At 39.2% G+C, this 20,189-nt stretch overlaps 1 protein-coding gene and 1 pseudogene across 1 annotated transcript in view; one reads left to right on the top strand and one right to left on the bottom strand.

The window, feature by feature from the left end:
- Positions 1-20,189, bottom strand: part of MEGF10 (multiple EGF like domains 10) — a 397,687-nt gene that overhangs the window by 291,708 nt on the left and 85,790 nt on the right. The window lies entirely within an intron of this gene.
- On the top strand, positions 13,559-16,132 carry LOC104654567 (annotated as a pseudogene).

Below are 20,189 nucleotides of genomic sequence, written 5' to 3' on the forward strand. Positions count from 1 at the left end.
AAAGACTTGGAATCAACCCAAATGTCCATCTGTGACAGACTGGATTAAGAAAATGTGGCACATATACACCATGGAATACTATGCAGCCATAAAAAAGGATGAGTTTGCGTCCTTTGTAGGGACATGGATGCAGCTGGAAACCATCATTCTTAGCAAACTATCACAAGAACAGAAAACCAAACACCGCATGTTCTCACTCATAGGTGGGAACTGAAGAAGGAGATCACTTGGACTCGGGAAGGGGAACATCACACACTGGGGCCTATCATGGGGAGGGGGGAGGGGGGAGAGATTGCATTGGGGAGTTATACATGATATAAATGATGAATTGATGGGTGCTGACGAGTTGATGGGTGCAGCACACCAACATGGCACAAATATACATATGTAACAAACCTGCACGTTATGCACATGTACCCTAGAACTTAAAGTATAAAAAAAAAAAAAAAAAGAAAACGTGTATAACAATCAAATGTGATAATACTGAAAGATTTACTGGGATCAATGTCATATGCACAAAAATACATTTAATTGTGTTGTTAATATACATTGTGGTGAAAGTGGTTGTTTCTGATGATAAGGAAATGGGGAGGGGTGCAGTGAGGAAACACAAGCTGGTTTTCATAAGACAACAGAACTCTTTGACTCTTTAAAATATGATCTTTTGCCAGGCACAGTGGTTTACACTTGTCATCCCAGCACTTTGGGAGGCCAAGGCAGGGGGATCACTTGAAGCCAGGAGTTCAAGACCAGCCTGGCCAACAAAGCGAGACTCCATCTCTATCAGAAATTTTTAAAATTAGCTGGGCACAGAGTCCCAGCTACTCAGGAGGCTGAAGTGGGAGGATCTCTTGCATACAGGAATCTGAGGCTGCAGTGAGCTATGATTGTGCTACTGCACTCCAGCCTGGGCAACAGAGTGAAGCCCTGTCTGTAAAAACTAATAATAAGTAAATAAAATATGATTATATAAAAACAAAAAAAATAAGAATAAATACTACTTTGCGATAAAATAGAAAAGCTTTAGAGAGAAGAAGCAAATCATATACATGGTCTCAAAATGGAATGGCTTTGGACTTCTCAGCAACAACGCTAGAAGCCAGAGACATTGGAGGAATGCTTTCTAATTTTTGAAGAAAATGGTTTCCAAATTAGAATTATATACCTGACCAAACTTATGTATTACAGAAGGACAAGGACATCTTTAGGCATACAAGGGATGTATTAGCCAAGTTAGTTTAGCAAGACAGAAATTACTGTAGCCAGTTTAAGCCAAAAGGACTAGTTATGACATAGTGTGAGCTCAAGACTGAGGGAAGGAAACGGACTGTGCTTCCAGTTGTGACACCCAGCTCCACAGCACAACGCTGCTCAAACAAGCCATCAAACCAGGAGGCTACTGCCACCAGTGCCAGTTCCAACCTATGGCCTCTGCCATCACCAGAAGGTTGACAAATCAGGTGCTATGGTCGCACATTTAGACTCCAGAGTCTTGCTGTACTGTCAGGCCCAGAACTGCACCAGCAAAGTAAGAACCTCAGACCCTGCCTTTTTCCCAAATAATTCAGTTTTGGACCCAGATTTTGAATCTGGCACAGATGCAGTTGACTGGTGGAATCAAAATCACATGGCTGCAGTCTCACAACTGGAAAATGACCTGAAAAATCTTCTTTGGTGAGAATGCAGAATTTATAATGTGGGAAACTGCTAAAACAATGTTCAGAATCTGGAGTCAGCCTGAATAACAACTCACCACCATGCACAGACATAAATTTTACCTCTTATGGACTCTCTTAGGACGCTATTACAAGATACTAGTTTCTTCACCAAACACGAGAATGAATCAAGAAAGAGGGAGATACAAAATTATGTCATTGGAAATCTAACATAAGGAGGCAGGCAAAGGAAATTCCCAAGATCCTGATGAAGGGAAGGTGTGAACAGAATCCAGCATGGAGCAGGAAGTTAGAGCCTGCACGGAGGTTGAGGAGGAATCGGAGAGATTGCCTGATGTGTTCAATTCTATTGAAAGTATCCTACAACTGTCAGAGAATTAAGATATGCACGTGATTCACTGAACAACTTGGGGAACTGGGGGAAGGCAAGTATTAATCCTAAGAAAATAAAATGTTATATAAGAAAAGGAATATAATCTTAGTGTACTACATGTCTAAGGTGTGAATTGTATTCACATGGACACAATGGTATAAACATGAAGTGCTGATAATAAAAACAACTATATTGGAACTATATCGGAAGAATGAAGAACATATATTGTTCAACTATACTGGAACTGAAGAAATGAAGAAAGGAGGGGAAGAGAATGTGTGGGAAGCCCAACACAGTGGTCACCTGGGCTAGCTCCTCATTCTCCATGCGAGGAAGCCAAAGAAAACAGCCAACATTTTAAAATCAAGAAATAATAATAAAAGCATTTATTTAGAATGTGCAGGCAAATACCAGAAAAAAAAAAGTAAAAATAAAAGTTGAAAAATTTTGCCTTAAGAAAGCAGAATTGTGGAGTAGAGACGGATTAGGACTGTTATTTTTATTATAAGCCTGGTAGTATTATTTCACTTTTGAAGTATACGTACACACGTGCACGCACGCACACGCACACGCACACACACATTAATTAAAATAAAAAGTAAATGTAGAGAACAGCATCTCTTGCTGTCCCTTCATAGCCTTTCCCTCCCTAAGACTCATCCATCTCCTGTCTGTTTCTTTCCTTTCTATGATACACCTGCTCATTCTATAAACCACTCTCTCATCCTGTCAAGATGAAAAACTACATTGGCCACTGGCTGCTTCTGAAAATCAACCCTAGAGAAACTATAGAAGCCAGAGGGAAACAGATATGAGAAACTAATAACAAATCATAAAATAAAATAAAACACTGTGAGAAGGCCCCGGGGGAGTCTGAAGACTTGGGATTGTTATACATTGGGGGAGGGAAAAGAGAGAATTGCTTCAGCCTGGGGGAAAGGCAGCCAGAGGTAGCTACTAGAAGGAGGTCAAAGGGGAACAGCGTTTCTGTTTCTGTTCTGCCACGTGGACCATCACGGCCTGCCCAGTCACCACAGAGATTGGCACCAGCAGCCTCAGCTGCAGGTGTCAGGAGGGTACTACAAGTGCGGTACCAAAACCCTGCAGGAAGAAGAGGGAATGAAAGGCAGGTGTTTGCCAACCAGTATCCTGGGCATTCACTGCTCTACTACTCTCATTTCAAACCCCCAGGGAACGTGAATGAAATCTATGCAGACTGCTTGTAGAGAGTTTAAATGTGAAACATGGACTAGAGACATTGTGCCCGGAATTGGTTCCTTCCGGTGGGTTCCTGGTCTCGCTGGCTTCAAGAATGAAGCCGTGGACCCTCACAGTGAGTATTACAGTTCTTAAAGATGGTGTGTCCAGAATTTGTTCCTTCAGATGTTCAGATGTGTCCAGAGTTTCCTCCTTCTGGTGGGTTCGTGGTCTCGCTAACTTGAGGAGTGAAGCTGCAGACCTTCCCCGTGAGTGTTACAGCTCTTAAAGGTGGCGCGTCTGGAGTTGTTCGTTCTTCCTGGTGGGTTTGTGGTCTCACTGATTTCAGGAGTGAAGCCACAGACCTTTGCAGTGAGTGTTACAGCTCTTAAAGGTGGTGCGTCCAGAGTCCTTCGTTCCTCCCGGTAGGTTCGTGGTCTCGCTGGCTTCAGGAGTGAAGGTGTAGACCTCAGTGGTGAGTGTTACAGCTCATAAAGGTACTGCAGACCCAAAGAGTGAGCAGCAGCAAGATTTATTGGGAAGGCCAAAAGAACAAGGCTTCTACAGCTGGAAGGGGACCCGGGTTGCCCCCGCTAGCTCAGGTGGCCTGCTTTTATTCCCTTATTTGGCCCTGCCCATATCCTGCTGATTGGTCCATTTTACAGAGTGCTGATTGGTGCGCTTTTACAGAGCGCTAATTGGTGCGTTTACAAACCTTTAGCTAGACACAGAGCATTGATTGGTGCATTTACAATCCTTTAGCTAGACAGAAGAGTTCTCCAAGTCCCCACCTGACCCAGAAGCCCAGCCAGCTTCACTTCTCAACATGATTTGGTGGTGGTGGGAAAATTGGGATAATCACCATCAGTTCTGCAGACCCCGAGGTTCCATCCCCCGGGCAGTTTCCAAAGCTTTAATTCATCTGGAGGTACATAAACTGCAGGCTGGGATTTAGCCCCTTTCCAACACATAGCCATGGCTAGTAACTGATATTCCAAGAGGAAGAGTTTTCAAGACAACATAATCAAAAAGCCAAATAAAGAATACAGTTCTCACATAAGAAAGACAACAAACTCAACAACATAAGCCATCTAAATTAGCATTACGAGAAGAGGTGGACCAAGAAATTAATATAGCGATGATAAATACATTAAGAGGTTAAGGCTGATAATCAGCAATATGAAGCAAGAATAAGAAAACATAAAAAAGGGCCAAGTTGAATATTAAGGATGGGATATATAACAGTTGAAGTAAATAAAACAATGAATAAGGTATACAGCAAAATGGATAAAGGTGATGAATAAAGTAGTGAGCTGGAAGAACAGCTAGAGAAGCCCTCTTAGAGGTCAGCAAGAAAGTGTGAAGAGACAGAAAGTGTGAAAGAAAGCTAGGAGATGTGGAGGGTGGAAGGACGGCGCAAATACTTGTGAGCAGTGGCTTTGTAATGTGTCAACGTGACTAGACTGAACTGTGCTTCCTAAAATTCCCTTTCCTGTATATTTCTAATTAGGGTGGGCCACAAGAGAGAACGCTGTGAAAGGTTTGCTGGGCATTAGCCCTTGTCTGCCAGCTCTCCTTCTTTGTGGGAAGCATCAGTGGAGCCTCCAGTTGCTCTACCTTCCCCACTAAGCTTCTCTGACTCCTGGGCCAGGTGTGTGCTTGGCAACTGTGATGCAGGACTGTGGTTTCTGCAATAAACAAACATGCACAATCAAGGTTAAAGGCAATAATCACTAATACAAATTGTAGTGTGTCCTCGCGGGCTTCAGTTTGTGGTTCCAGCTTGTTCTTACTCACCTCCACTTTACTTCATCTCCTCTTCCCAACTGCCAATTCTGTAGTTTCAAAGCTCTAGCATTGGAAGTACAGATAATCTTCTTACAGAGGCTGCTTGACCAGTTCTTACAATTTCATTATGTCAAATCCCTGCGATGTATATATTCCCATTCACCATTCCTATCATATTGATATTGTCTCACATTTTAATTATAAGTTGTTCTGGATAAATAGTAAGTTTTTTTTTTTTCTCACTTTACTGAGGATATACAAACTTTTCCAAGGAATTTTATCACCTTTACCATATTTTCTAAATATTGAGGATTGCTTCAAACATGTTTTCAGTCTGTATCTTTGTGTGGCGAAACTTCATTCTTGGTCTTATCTAAAGTATATATATTAGGCCATCACAGCTGAAAGACAATTTGTTTGGATATACACTTTTAGGTTCAAATTTATTTTCCTTTGAGACAGGATCCCACTCTGTTACTCAGGCTGGAGTACAGTCACATGATCACGGCTCACTGCAGCCTCTACCTCCTCAGGGTTAAGGTGATCCTCCCACTTCAGCTTCCCAAGTAGCTGGTACTACAGGAATGCACCACCATGCCTGGCTAATTTTTATATTTTTTGTAGAGACAGGGTTTTGCCATGTTGCCCAGGCTGGTCTGGAACTCCTGCGCTCAAGCGATTCGCTTGCCTCCACCTCCCAAAGTGCTGGGATTACAGGCATGAGCCACTGCGTCTGACCTTTCCTTTGATATCTAAAAAACTTTTTTTCCCTTTTGTCATCTTCTGTGTACTGTTCAAATCTTATTTTTGTTCTAATTGCTGATCTCTTCACTATCTCTGGAAGTTTTTTGAATTCTTTCCTTAATTAACTTTGATGTTCTTAAATTCTATTCTGATGTTTCCAGGTTTAGGCTTTTTCCCATCTCTTATTTTTCTCTCTTTCTGAATATGGGTATAACAGGGTTCATTCAAAGAAGCAGATCCATTAGGATATATTTCTGTGAGTTCATATATATGCATTCATATATATAAATATGAACAATAACTAATATATATACATGAGTCCACTAAATTAATTGTCCAGTTAGGAGGAATATACAGATATTGATAAATTTAAGAAATTAACAGGAATAAATAAACATGAGTAAGGGCCTTCAGGCTAGCCATAATGAAACAAAAATAGAATATATAATTTTCAAGCCAGTAGAAAACAAAAGAAAGTGGAGTAAATTGAAAATATAAAATATGGAATAAATAATTCCTAATATAAAAATTACAACAAATATAAATCACCTTAATTCACAAATAAGACAAATACTCTCTATGGTATTAAGAAATAAAAATGAAATCCAAAAATATGTTTTCTATGAGAAACATTCTTAAAACCAAAAGACGGGCCGGGCTCGGTGGCTCAAGCCTGTAATCCCAGCACTTTGGGAGGCCGAGGCGGGCGGATCACGAGGTCAGGAGATCGAGACCATCCTGGCTAACACGGTGAAACCCCGTCTCTACTAAAAAAAAAATACAAAAAACTAGCCGGGCGAGGTGGCGGACGCCTGTAGTCCCAGCTACTCGGGAGGCTGAGGCAGGAGAATGGCGTAAACCCGGGAGGCGGAGCTTGCAGTGAGCTGAGATCCGGCCACTGCACTCCAGCCCGGGCGACAGAGCGAGACTCCGTCTCAAAAAAAAAAAAAAAAAACCAAAAGACATAATAAGTTTGAAAATGAAAGAGTGAAAGACAAAAAAATAAACAGAAACCTAAACAAACCCAGAATCTCAATCATGATAGCTGACAAAAGAGAATTTAAGGTAGGGGGTAAATAAAACAACAGTGAGAAGATATAACCATTGCAAATATACGTATGCACCTAATAATAGGTTACACTAACTGACAAAGTACAGAAACAGTTAAATCATTGGGAGTTTTTTTTAACACCCGACTATCAGAAATGTCCTAAGCAGTATGTTGAGAGCCTCTCAGACTATCCACCTCTGCACTGCTTTGCTGTACATGACATGAGACAGACAGTTGTCATGGGTGTCATCAAAGCAGTGCACAAGAAGGCTGCTGGAGCTGGCAAGGTGACCAAGTCTGCCCAGAAAGCCCAAATGAATTTTACCCCTAATACCTGCAACCTCAGTCTTAATCAGTGGTGAAAGACTGGTCTCAGAACTGTTTGTTTCAATTGGCCATTTAAGTTTAATAGTAAAAGACTGGTTAACGAAAGCAATTCATCATAAAACCTTCAGAAGGAAAGGAGAATGTTTTGTGGACCCCTTTGGGGTGTGTGTGTGTGTGTGTGTGGCAGTTTTAAGTTACTAGTTTTTAAAATTAGTACTTTTTAATGGAAACAACTTGAACACAGATCTCTCACAGAATTTTGGGACACATTAAAACAAAGTTTAGTGAGAAAAAAAGTACTAAGCAAAAATTAAACAGATTTTTATCTAAACATAATTAACAGACTCATACTATTAATTATATTGTTCAGATCTTTAATATGTATGTTCCAATGGTACAATTTTTTATATATATATACATATATATGCTACAATAGTTTATGCAACAAATAGCACGTACATATTTTTAGAATAATGCACATATTTACACTAGTAGACTAGGCTTACCGAAAGTTCCAATAAACCCAGGGACAGTATTACGCAGATTTTTTTACTGAAACAAGATCTAACTCTGTCACCCAGGCTGGAGTGCAGGGACATGATCATAGATCATTGCGACCTCTAACTCCTGGGCTCAAGCCATCCCTCCCACCTCAGTCTTCCAAATAGTTGGAACTACTACAGGTACATATCACCCCCAACCACTGCAACTATATTTCAAAAATATTTTTGTAGAGACAGGGCCTTGCTATGTGCCCAGTCTGGTCTCAAACTCCTGGGCTCAAGGGATCCTCCTTCCTCTGCTTCCCAAAATTCTGGGATTACAGGCATGAGCCACTGCACCCAGCCTTCATGCAGATTTTATTTTCTAAACATGAGATAATACAAGAAATTAATAATATAAAACTTTTACAAATGTCTCAAATTTTAAAGGTAACATATTGCTAAATAACTCACAGGTTAAAAATGAAATTATAATCAAACTGAGTAAATACCTAGAATTGAATGAACTTGGAAATACAAAATATATGGTACATAACTAAAATGTTATTTAGAAAGAATATTTATACCTTTAAATATGTTTATGAAGAAACAATAAAAGTTGAAACAAAGTATGCTAAGCGTCCAACTCAAGAAGTTATAAAAAAGAACATCAAAGCAAAACCAAAGAAGAAAAAAGATATAATAAAGGAAACAATATAATACATGTTTTAAGTAGAAGAGATGTATAAAACTAAAAAGCTCTATTTTTGAAAACAGTACTAAGATAAACTTTTGATAAAAGTGAATAAGGATAAAAGGAGACAACAAAGGTAAATAAAACACTGATCAAAAAATAAAGATAGGAAAATAATTACAGGTTTTCAAAGAGATAAAATAGATAAATTCCTGGAATATATATAAAATGCCAAACTAACCCAAGAAGAAAAGGAAACTTAAAATAAACTCACAGGGATTAAAGAAATGTAACTGGTAGTTAAATTTCCAAACCAAAGATCTCCAGGCCTGCCTGCATGCTTTTAAAGTAAACTCTATCAAACTTGGTTTTTGTTATTGTTGTTGTTGTTATTGTTGTTGTTTTGAGACAGGGTCTCACTGTCACCCAGCCTGGAGTGTAGTGGCATGACTGTAGCTCACTGCAATCTTGAACTTCTGGGCTCAAAGCATCTTCCTGCCATAGCCTCTGGAGTAGCTGGGACTACATACAGGCATGAGCCACCTTGCCTGGCCTCTATCAAACTTTCAAAAACTAATTCCTGTTTTAAAAATTATTCCAGAAAATGCAAAAGAAAAAAAAAAGAATTTTCAATTCATTTTATAAAGCTAATATAATCTCCTTTTCCTTCTTGCTTCTGGATCTTAGCCATAGTTTAGAAACTTCTCCCCACTCACAGATTATAGAAGACTTCATCCTACCTTCTCTAGAACTTGTGTGATTTCATTTTATTTTTACATTTATCTCTTAGAGCCATTTGAAATTTATTCCAGTATGTGCTATAAATAATAGGCCTGATATTCTCTATTCCCATGTGACTACACACAGCTCACAAGCGCCAATTGTTAAATTTTCAGGGATTTTGTGAGCTGATTGTTAAACACAGCCATTACTACAAAATAAATCATATCAACTTAAAATGAAATAAATCATGTTAAAAATGAAGCTAATAAATATTCACAACTTATCATTCCTATTACTTTGACACATTTTACTACTATCAAGATTTCTGAGGTTATTTATATCTATCATGTCCATACAATGGAAATACTATAAGCATGGAATGCTGCTATGCATCTTTTCCCAAGTCTTTATTTCATGACGCCATATGGATAGCATGAAATTGGCTATGGTGGGAGCATTTACATCACAAAAGTTAGTGATGCTAAAATCAGGGCCTAATTTTTTATTTTGTTGATTGTGTAGAATAAGGATCACAATGGCCAGTAGGCCAAATCCAGTCTGCCAGCTGTTTGTGTAAATAAAGTTTTATTGGAAGACAGCCACAGCTCTTTGTTCACTATCATCCATAGCTGCTTTTATGCTTTCATGGCAGTTGAATAGTTGCAACAGATACCATATGGACCAAAAAGCATAAAATATTTCCTATCTGGCCCTTACAGAAAACCCTGGTCTAGACTTTAAAAAATAACAATGAAAATGTTAGCAGCATAGATTAATTTTCAAAATGTATCATAGGCAGTCTCAGTATGAGGGCAGCTGAAGCAGCCGGCTCAATTAAGATGAGGTTTCTGCTGCTTCTCCTGGTGGTGGTGTCGGCAGTGGTGGCCAGTCTGGGCAGCGTGCCCAGCAAGAGATTAAAGATGCAATACACCACAAGGCCACTGCTCAAGTTCCAGATTTGTGTTTCCTAAAGTTATAGGTGGGTGTTTGAGGAGCACATGTGGGTTATTAGCCAGCAGTACCCAGATATCACACTGAAGGAGAGAATTACCTCCCTCAACCAATATATAGACACATAGCATCTTTCCTGACAGCCTTCAATCTAGTACTAATAGGATTAATAATTGTTGTCAAGGATCCTTTTGCTTTCTTTGGCATACAAGCTGTAGCCTTCGGTGAAATACATAGCATAGATAAAAAGCAATCACAACTTCTGGAAATCAAGGACACACTTAGAGAAATGCAAAATGCACTGGAAAGTCTCAGCAATAGAATCAGACAAGCAGAAGAAAGAACTTCAGAGCTCAAAGACAAGGCTTTCAAATTAACCCAATCCAACAAAGACAAAGAAAAAATAATTTTTTAAAAAATGGACAAACCCTCCAAGAAATTTGAGATTATGCTAAATGACCAAACCTAAGATTAATTGGTGTTCCTGAGGAAGAAGAGAAATCTAAGTTTGGAAAACATATTTAAGGGAATAATCAAGGAAAACTTTCCCGACCTTGCTAGAAACCTAGATATCCAAATACAAGAAGCTCAAAGAACACCTGAGAAATTTATTGCAAAAAGATAATCACGTAGGCACATAGTCATCAGGTTACCTAAAGTCAAGACGAAGGAAAGAATCTTAAGAGGTGTGAGGCAAAGCACCAGGTAACCTCTAAAGGAAAACCTAGCAGATTAACAGCAGATGTCTCAGCAGAAATCCTACAAGCTAGAAGAGATTGGGGCCCTATCTTCAGACTCCCTAAACAAAACCATTATCAGCCAAGAGTTTTGTATCCAGCAGAACTAAGCTTCATAAGTGAAGGAAAGATACAGTCTTTTTCTGACAAACAAATGCTGAGAGAATTCACCAGTACCAAGCCAACACTATAAGAATGGCTAAAGGAACTCTAAATCTTGAAACAAAGCCTCAAAATACACTAAAACAGAACATCCTTCAAGCATAACTCTCACAAGGCCTATAAAACAAAAACATAATTAAAAAAAACAAACAAACAAATATTCAGGCAACAAACAACAAATAGCACCACAAATAACAGAACAGTGCCTCACATCTCAATACTAACGTTGAATGAAAATGGCCTAAATGCTCCAGTTAAAAAACACAGAATGGCAGAATAGATAAAAATTCACCAACCAAGTAACTGCTGTCTTTAAGAGACTCATCTAACACATAAGGACTCACATAAAGTTAAGATAAAGGGATGGAAATAGACATTTCATGCAAATGGACATCAAAAGCAAGCAGGAGTAGCTACTCTTATATTAGGCAAAATGAACTTTAAAGCAATGGCAGTTAAAAAAATAAAGAGGGACATCATATAATGATGAAAGGATTTATCCAACAGGAAGGTATCACAATTCTAAATATATATCCACCTAACACTGGAGCTCCCAAATTTATAAAACAATTACTACTACGCCTAAGAAATGAGATAGACAGCAACACAATATTAGTGGGGGACTTCCATACTCCACTGACAGCACTAGACAGGTCATCAAGACAGAAAGTCAACAAGGAAAAGATGGATTTAAACTATACCCTAAAACAAATGAACTTAACAGATATTTACAGAACATTCTGCCCAACAATTGCAGAATATACATTGTATTCATCAGCACATGGAACATTCTCCATGTTAGACCATATGATAGGCCATAAAACAAATCTTAACACATTTAAGAAAATTGAAATTATATCAAGTACTCTCTCAGACCACAGTGGAACAAAATTGGAAATCAACTCCAAAAGGGACCCTCAAAACCATGCAAATACATGGATATTAAATAACCTGCTCCTGAATGATCATTGAGTCAACAATAAAATCAAGAGGAAAATTTAAAACTTATTTGAACTGAACGATAATAGTTTCACAACCTGTCAAAACCTCTGGAATACAGCAAAGACCTTGCTAAGAGGAAAATTCATAGCATTAAATGTCTACATCAAAAAGTCTGAAAGAGCACAAATAGACAATCTAAGGTCACACCTCAGGGAACTAGAGAAACAAGAACGAACCAAACCCAAATCCTGCATAAGAAAATAAATAACAAAGGTCAGAGCAGAATTAAAGGAAATTGAAACCAAAAAATACATAAGATAAATGAAACAAAAACCTGGTTCTTTGAAAAGATAAATAAAATTGATAGACCACTAGTGAGATTAACCAAGAAGAGAGAAGATTCAAATAAACTCAATTAGAAATGAAACAGGAGATATTACTACTGATACCAAAGAAAAGCAAGAGATTATTCAAGGCTACTATGAACACCTTTACACACACAAACTAGAAAACCTAGAAGAGATGGATAAATTCCTGGAAATATACAATCCCCCTAGATTAAAACAGGAAGAAATAGAGACTCTGAACGGACCAATAACAAGCAGAAAGATTGAAATGGTAATTTAAAAAATTGCCAACAAAAAAAGTCCAGCATCAAACGGATTCACAGCTGAATTATTTCAGATATTCGAATAATTTATACCAATTCTATTGACTTTATTCTACAAGATAGAGAAACAGGGAATCCTCCTTAAGTCATTCTATGAAGCCAGTATCAACCTAATACCAAAACCAGGAAAGGACATAGCAAAAAAAGAAAACTACAGACCAATATTCCTGATGAATATAAATGCAAAAATCCTTAACAAACTATTAGCTAACAAAATCCATCAGCATATTAAAAAGATAATCCACCATGATCAAGTGGGTTTCATACCAGGGATGGTTTGACATTCACAAGTCAATAAATATGATACACTACATAAACAGAATTAAAACCAAAAATCACATTATCATCTCAATCGATGCAGTAAAAACATTTGACAAAATCTAGCATTCCTTTATGATTAAAACCCTCAGCAAAATCAGCATGGAAGGGACATACCTTAATGTAATAAAAGCCATCTATGACAAACCCACAGCCGACACAATACTGAATGGGGAAAAGTTGACAGCATTCCCCCTGAGAACTGGAATAAGACAAGGATGTCCACTCTCACCATTTCTATTCAACATAGTACTGGAAGTCCCAGCCAGAGCAATCAGACAAGAGAAAGAAATAAAGGGCATCCAAACTGGTGAAGAGGAAGTCAAACTGTCGCTGTTTGCTGATGACATGATAGTACACCTAGAAAACACTAAAGACTCTAACAGAAAGCTCCTAGAACTGATAAATGAATTCAGCAGTTTCAGGATACAAAATTAATGTACACAAATCAGTGGCTCTGCTATACACCAACAACAACCAAACTGCCCCTTTTACAATAGCTGCAAAAAATAAATAAATAAATAAATAAATAAATAAATAAATAAATAACACTTTGGAATACACTTAACAAAGGAGATGAAAGACTTCTACAAGGAAAACTACAAAACACTGCTGAAAGAAACAAATCTGGAGGCATCACATTATCTGACTTCAAACTATACCATAATATAGCCATAGTCACCAAAACAGCATGGTACTGGTATAAAAATAGGCACATAGGCCAATGAGAGCAGCAGTGGAAAGACTAATAGTGGCAGCAGAGTCTCCACCTGTACAAGTCCAGCAGCCGAGACAGCAGGCGCAAGTATGACACCGGTGGGGGCAGCTACAGTGGCCACTTGCATAGTTACAGCTTCTCAGCACCAAAAATTACTCAGGCGGGGGCGAGTCACTCAGCAGCTCCCCAGGTGGAGGGGTGGAGTCACTTTCCTCCGGGCCACCTCCTCAGCTCCTGTCCCAGCTGAGCGAGGAAGCAGTGGAGGACGGCCTGTTTCATGAGTTCAAAGGCTTCAGGGATGTAAGGGTCAAAATCAATCACCTATCGGTTTCTGGCAGCAGAGATGAGCCGGTAGCCTTTGCGAACTTCCCACACCCAGAGGACGCGCGGGCGGCCAAGCACTCAGAGGTGGCCTGGTGCTCTCTGACCCGCCTCTGAAGACAGAAGCTGTGCATGTGAACCGGCCCCACAACTGCTCCCCTTTAGACAAAGATTTATCCTCCATCAGCCAGAGTGGTGGGAGCCTCTGTAGGTGGTCACCCACACTCCCTTGGAGGCAGTGGGGGCCAGAGATCACCTTCCCCTGGTGGCGCAGATTTGGGATACAGAGACTAGGCTGCAGCAGATGGCTCATGGCCACCTAACCCCTCCACCTCCACCACCATTGCCTGGAGACTGGAGACAAAACGAAACTATTCATTCTATGAGAGAGTGCACCCAGCATACAGTCTTAAACCAAGGGAGGGAGCTGGAGCAGATGCTGCTCCTTTCAGAAAAGTGGATGAGATGTCACCCGAGGATCATCACAGAACTAACCAGACACTTTTCTTGGGCAACCTAGACACCACTGTAACGGAGTGACCTAAGAAAGGTGTTTGATTGCTTTGGAGTCATCACAGAAATAGATATCAAGAGCCCTTCTCTTGGCCAGACTAGTAATTATGGCTTTCTCAAATTTGAGAACCTAGATATGTCCCAAATTAGCAATGTTCAGCAAAATTATAATTTGGAATCCTATCAAAATTGGTTATGGTAAAGCTACACACACCACCCGCCTCTGGGTGGGTGGCCTGAAACCTTGGATGCCTCTTGCTGCCCTGGCATGAGAGTTTGACCAACTTGGCACCATACACCCCACAGACTACAGAAAGGTGATAGTTGGGTGTATATCCAGTATGAAAGCCTGGATGCAGTGCACGCTGCCTGGACCCATATGCAGGGCTTCCCACTTGGTGGCCCAGATCACCACCTTAGAGTAGACTTTGCAGACACCAAACGTTGTTACCAGCAGCAGTATATGCAGCCTCTGCCCTTGACTCATTATGAGCTGATGACAGATGCTTTCGGACATCAGTCCCTTGACCCTTTGAGGGGTGCTTAGGATAGGACACTACCCTTATTATATAGAGATTGTGATAGAGACCTTTATCCTGACTCCAATTGGGTGCCACCTCCAACCCCAATTGGAGAAGGCAACACTGGGACTGCAGCTACTGCTGTGCCTGCTTACAAGCCACTGGATAGCCTGGATCACAGGCGGGATGGTTGGTCGTTGGACAAGGACAGAGGTGATTAAGATCTGCCCAGCAGCAGAAACCAGCCTGGTAAGCGAAAGCTGCCTGGGGAGAGCAGAGGATGGCATCTGGCTAGGTATCCTGAGAGTGACTGCCCACGAAAACGTCACTGCGCTCCTTCTTACCACAGTCCAGAATTGAGCAGTAGCCAGGATCCTTACAACAGCGACAATGATCCATCTTCCCGTCTTCTCTTGGAAAGGTCCTCTCCAATCAGAGACAGATGAGGTAGTTTGGAGAAGAGCCAGAGTGACAAGTGAGACCATAAAAATTCTCCCTCAGCTGAATGGATAGGAAGCACCATACAACTGCTCCCACTGATGGGAAGGCCCTCTGAAAAAAAGAAGACCACACTGATGGAAGTTCACCTAGCACCAACACTGCTTCCTGGAAGCTGAAGTCCCCTTTCCAGAAACAGGATGCAGGGACAGCCCCTGTGGCACAACCCATTCCAAACTCTGTTTGACCTGGGAGGGCATGCTTCTACTGAAGAACAGCAACTTTCCTTTCAACATTCCAACATGCAGCTGTTGCAGAGTGACCTCCAAGTGGCTAGCAGTCTTCTTGTGGAGGACCAAAGTGGCCCAGCTCAGGATCACTCAGTGTCTCCATGTGGACCAGCCCAAGTTGGATGAAGTAACTCGATGCATCAAAGTAGCAGGACCTAATGGTTTTGCCATTCTTCTGGTCGTGCCTGGAAGTTCTGACAGCCAATCCTCCTCTGCCTCAGACACTGCCACTTCTACTCAGAGACTGCTTAGGTGCCTTGTGTCCTATTTAAAGCAAAAGCAGGTACCCAGGGTGATCAGCCTTGGGAGGGGGGCACAACAAAGACAAGGAAAATACCAGGGTCCTTCATGCCTTCACACCTTGTGAGCTCTCCCAACAATTCCTGGATTCGCTGCCAAGGCACTGGCTACATCTGAAGAAGATTACCTGGTCATGATTATTGTCCATGCAAAACTAGTTGAACAGCAGATGAAGATGTGGAATTCAAAGCTCTAATGGACCTTTTTGAAGAGAAATTGTGGCTTATGTGGAATCTACGTGGGCCTCTGATGGAAGAAAGGTAATCTGTTTAGTATTTGTGCATTTTTTAAAAATGGCAGCTTAAAGTTTTGTATCATTGTGATGCCAATGCCAGTGTTTGAAGTGGGGGGAACAATGACCTCTTTGCTTTGTGCTATGTATGTAAGATTTCTAGAAGAGTAAAAAAAAAAAAAAAACCTTTTTTTATGGGTCACAGAGCTTAAGAGTAGCTGTCTCTCAAACATGTACTCACACTTGAGCTGCTTTTGTTTTATTCTAAATAAATAGTTTCTTTTGAAGAAAAAAAAAGTAGGCACATAGACCAATGGAACAGACTAGAGAACCCAAAATGAAGCCAAATACTCACAGCCAACTGATCTTTGACAAAGCAAACAAAAACATAAAGTGGGGAAAGGACACCCGATTCAACAAATGGTGCTGGGATAATTGACAAGCTACATGTAAGAGAATGAAACAGGTTCCTCATCTCTCACCTTATACAAAAATCAACTCAAGATGGATCAAGAACTTAAATCTGAGACCTGAAACCATAAAAATTCTAGACAATAACATCAGAAAAACACTTCTAAACGTTGGCTTAGGCAAAGATTTCATGACCAATAACCCAAAAGCAACTGCAACAAAAACAAAGATAAATAGGTGGGACTTAATTAAACTAAAGAGCTTTTGTATGGCAAAAGAAACAGTCAGCAGAATAAACAGACAACCTACAGAGTGGGAGAAAATCTTCACAATCTATACATCTGACAAAGGGCTAATATCCAGAATCTACAAGGAACTCCAACAAATTAGCAAGAAAAAAACAATCTCATGAAAAAGTGGGCTAAGGACATGACTAGACAATTCTCAAAACGAAATATACAAATGGCCAACAAACATATGAAAAAGCGCTCAACGTCACTAATGATCAGGGAAATGCAAACCAAAACCACAATGCAATACCGCCTCACTCCCACAAGAACGGCCATAATAAAAAAATAATAATAGATGCTGGCGTGGATGCGGTGAAAAGGGAACACTTCTACACTGCTGGTGGGAATGTAAACTAGTACAACCACTATGGGAAACAGTGTGGAGAACAGTGTGGAGACCTTGTAGAACTACCTTTTGATCCAGCAATCCCACTACTGGTTATCTACCCAGAGGAAAAGAAGTCATTATTCGAAAAAGATACTTGCACACGCATGTTTAGAGCAGCACAATTCATAATTGCAAAAATATAGCCCAATGCCTATCAATCAACAAGTGGATAAAGAAACTGTGGGGTGTGTGTATGTGTATGTGTGTATGTATATATATATAATGGAATACTACTCAGCCATAAAAAGGAATGAATTAATGGCATTCATAGCAACCTGGATGTGACTGGAGACTATTATTCTAAGTGAAGTAACTCAGGAATGGAAAAATCAAACATCATGTGTTCCCACTCGTAAGTGGGAGCTAAGCTATGAGGATGCAAAGGCATAAGAATAACACAATGGACTTTGGGGACTCAGGGGGAAAAGGGTGGGAAGGAGTGAGGGATAAAAGACTACAAATATGGTGCAGTGTATACTGCTTGAATGATGAGTAATGGGTGCACCAAAATCTCAGAAATCACCACTAAATAACTTATTCATGTAACCAAACACTACTTGTTCCCCAAAAACATATTGAAATAAAAAATAAAGTATACTATTAACGTTTTTAATTGTATCATATTTGTAGCTGTTACATTGTGAATAGCACAAAAAAAATGGCAAATCATCTCCCAATATTTAAAAAGTATTATCCAATGCAGCAAGGAAGTCACATCATTGATAAACAAGTCAAGATTCAATGTCTTTGTCATTTTACTCTATCTGATATGTTAAATGAAAATATCAGTTGACATTCATGTGACAATTTATGTGACATTCATGTAACTTATCAATTACAACCATAAATTGGTTATGGATAGAAAAGTTCAGCAAAAATCAAGCATTTTGTGAGAATATATGAATCATTTAGAATTTATAATAGAAAGAATTGTATATTTTATTATTATTTTTAAACTGCTTGCTAAACATCCTTTACATCAGTAAAATTTATACTATACATACATACGCACATATATGTATGCACATACATGTGTATTAAACATTTACCAAGCCAACGCCAGCTATACAACATCCCAATTCCACTTACTAAAAAACTTTATCACTCTACTTTAAAGTGAACAACACAACAGAACGATTACCTAAGGTACCTGCTCAGAACTATAATGTAAGGAATAATATTTTAAGTTTGATCAGCTGAATTCCATTGATACATACTGTGCGGAATTTTTGCTAACTGTACTAATCTTTCTAAAGTAACCACAATCCTTCCTCTATTTTTGAAAATACTTATTTTTTAAAATGTATCTTTTCTTTACTGATTTGAGAAGCTGTCTTTATTGTATACTAAATTTCCAAGTGCACTTCTACCTTATTTCTCATTTTTCTATTTTTTGTCCCATTAGTCTGTCTGCCTATTTGTGTGTCAATACCAAATTATGTTAATTATAAAGGGTTTATGGTATATTTTAATTTTTGGTAAAAGAAACTCCTCCCACTTAGGCTGAGGCGGGCAGATCACGAGGTCAGGAGTTCAAGAGCATCCTGGCTAACACGGTGAAACCCCGTCTCTAGTAAAAATACAAAAACTTAGCCAGGCGTGGTGGCAGGCGCCTGTAGTCCCAGCTATTTGGGAGGCTGAGGCAGGAGAATGGTATGAACCCAGGAGGTGGAGTATGCAGTGAGAGGAGATCATGCCACTGCACTCCAACCTGGGTGACAGAGCGAGACTCCGTTTCAAAACAAAAAAATTGATAAAATGATAGGATGAGTACTAGCTATAAATGAATACAATTATGATGAAAAGATTACAATGATGCTACGAATATTCTGTTAAAGCTTTCAATCAGATTCATTTACTTTATTTAGCAATGTTTTTAAACTTTTATTTTATATGTCTTTTATTTTTAAAGAGAATTGATTAGACATTTGGATGAAGAATAAACTCTCAAAATAATTGAAAAAAAAAAAAAAGAAACTCCTCCCTCCTCCCACTCTCACTTGATTGCTCTTCTTTTTCAGAGTGTTTGATTATTCTTGCTTGATGTCCTTTCAGGTAAATTTTATAATCAACTTGTCTATTTGGGGGTTGTGGGGATGAAATCTGATTATATTCTTATCGGGTATTTCACAAGTTTATAAATTAAAACAGGGAGAATGTTATTTTTTATGATGTTGAGTTTTTCTGTCCAAGAACAAGGTACATTTTTTCATTTGCGGCAATCAACTTTTGTAATTTTCAAGTGTATTTTTCTCATATAGGATTAGGATACTTATAATTGAGCTTATAACTTGGCACTTACTTTCTTTGTTATATCATAAATGAGAGGATCCTCTTCCATTATATTTTGTAATGGCTTTTGTTCGTATTATGAAAGCAATTGATTTTTAAATGTTAATTTTGTAAGCTGCTACATTACTATTTGTTTTATTTGAGATAAGTTTTTATCAATTGTTTTGGATTTTCCAGATATTTAATCATGCCATCTGAAAATATCTCTTCACTTCCAATTACTGTATCCTCCAGTTGCTTTCTCTTATCTAATTACAATGGTCAATAGCTTCAAAATAATGTCATATAAGAGTAGAAATTGGTCCCTTTCTAGTACCTGACTTTAGTGGGAAAGTTTTCAGTGTCTCCTTATGCTAGGTTTGGGGCTGAATTATATTTATCATAGAGGAAGTGTAGTAGGCCAAATAATGGCCTCCAGTATCAGGTCCTATTTCCTAAAACCTGTAAATGTTACCTCATATGGCAAAGGCTTTGCACACATGATTAAATTAAGGATTTTGAGATGGAAAGATTATCCTCGATTATGTGAAGGAGCCCAAAATGCAATCACATGAGAGGAAGACAGAGCGAGATTTTACATATGCAAAGAAGAAAAAGACAATGTGACCATGGTAGCATAGGCTGGGTAGATGCAGCCACA

This window comes from Rhinopithecus roxellana, chromosome 3, assembly GCF_007565055.1.
Source record: "Rhinopithecus roxellana isolate Shanxi Qingling chromosome 3, ASM756505v1, whole genome shotgun sequence".
NCBI classification, from domain to species: domain Eukaryota; kingdom Metazoa; phylum Chordata; class Mammalia; order Primates; family Cercopithecidae; genus Rhinopithecus; species Rhinopithecus roxellana.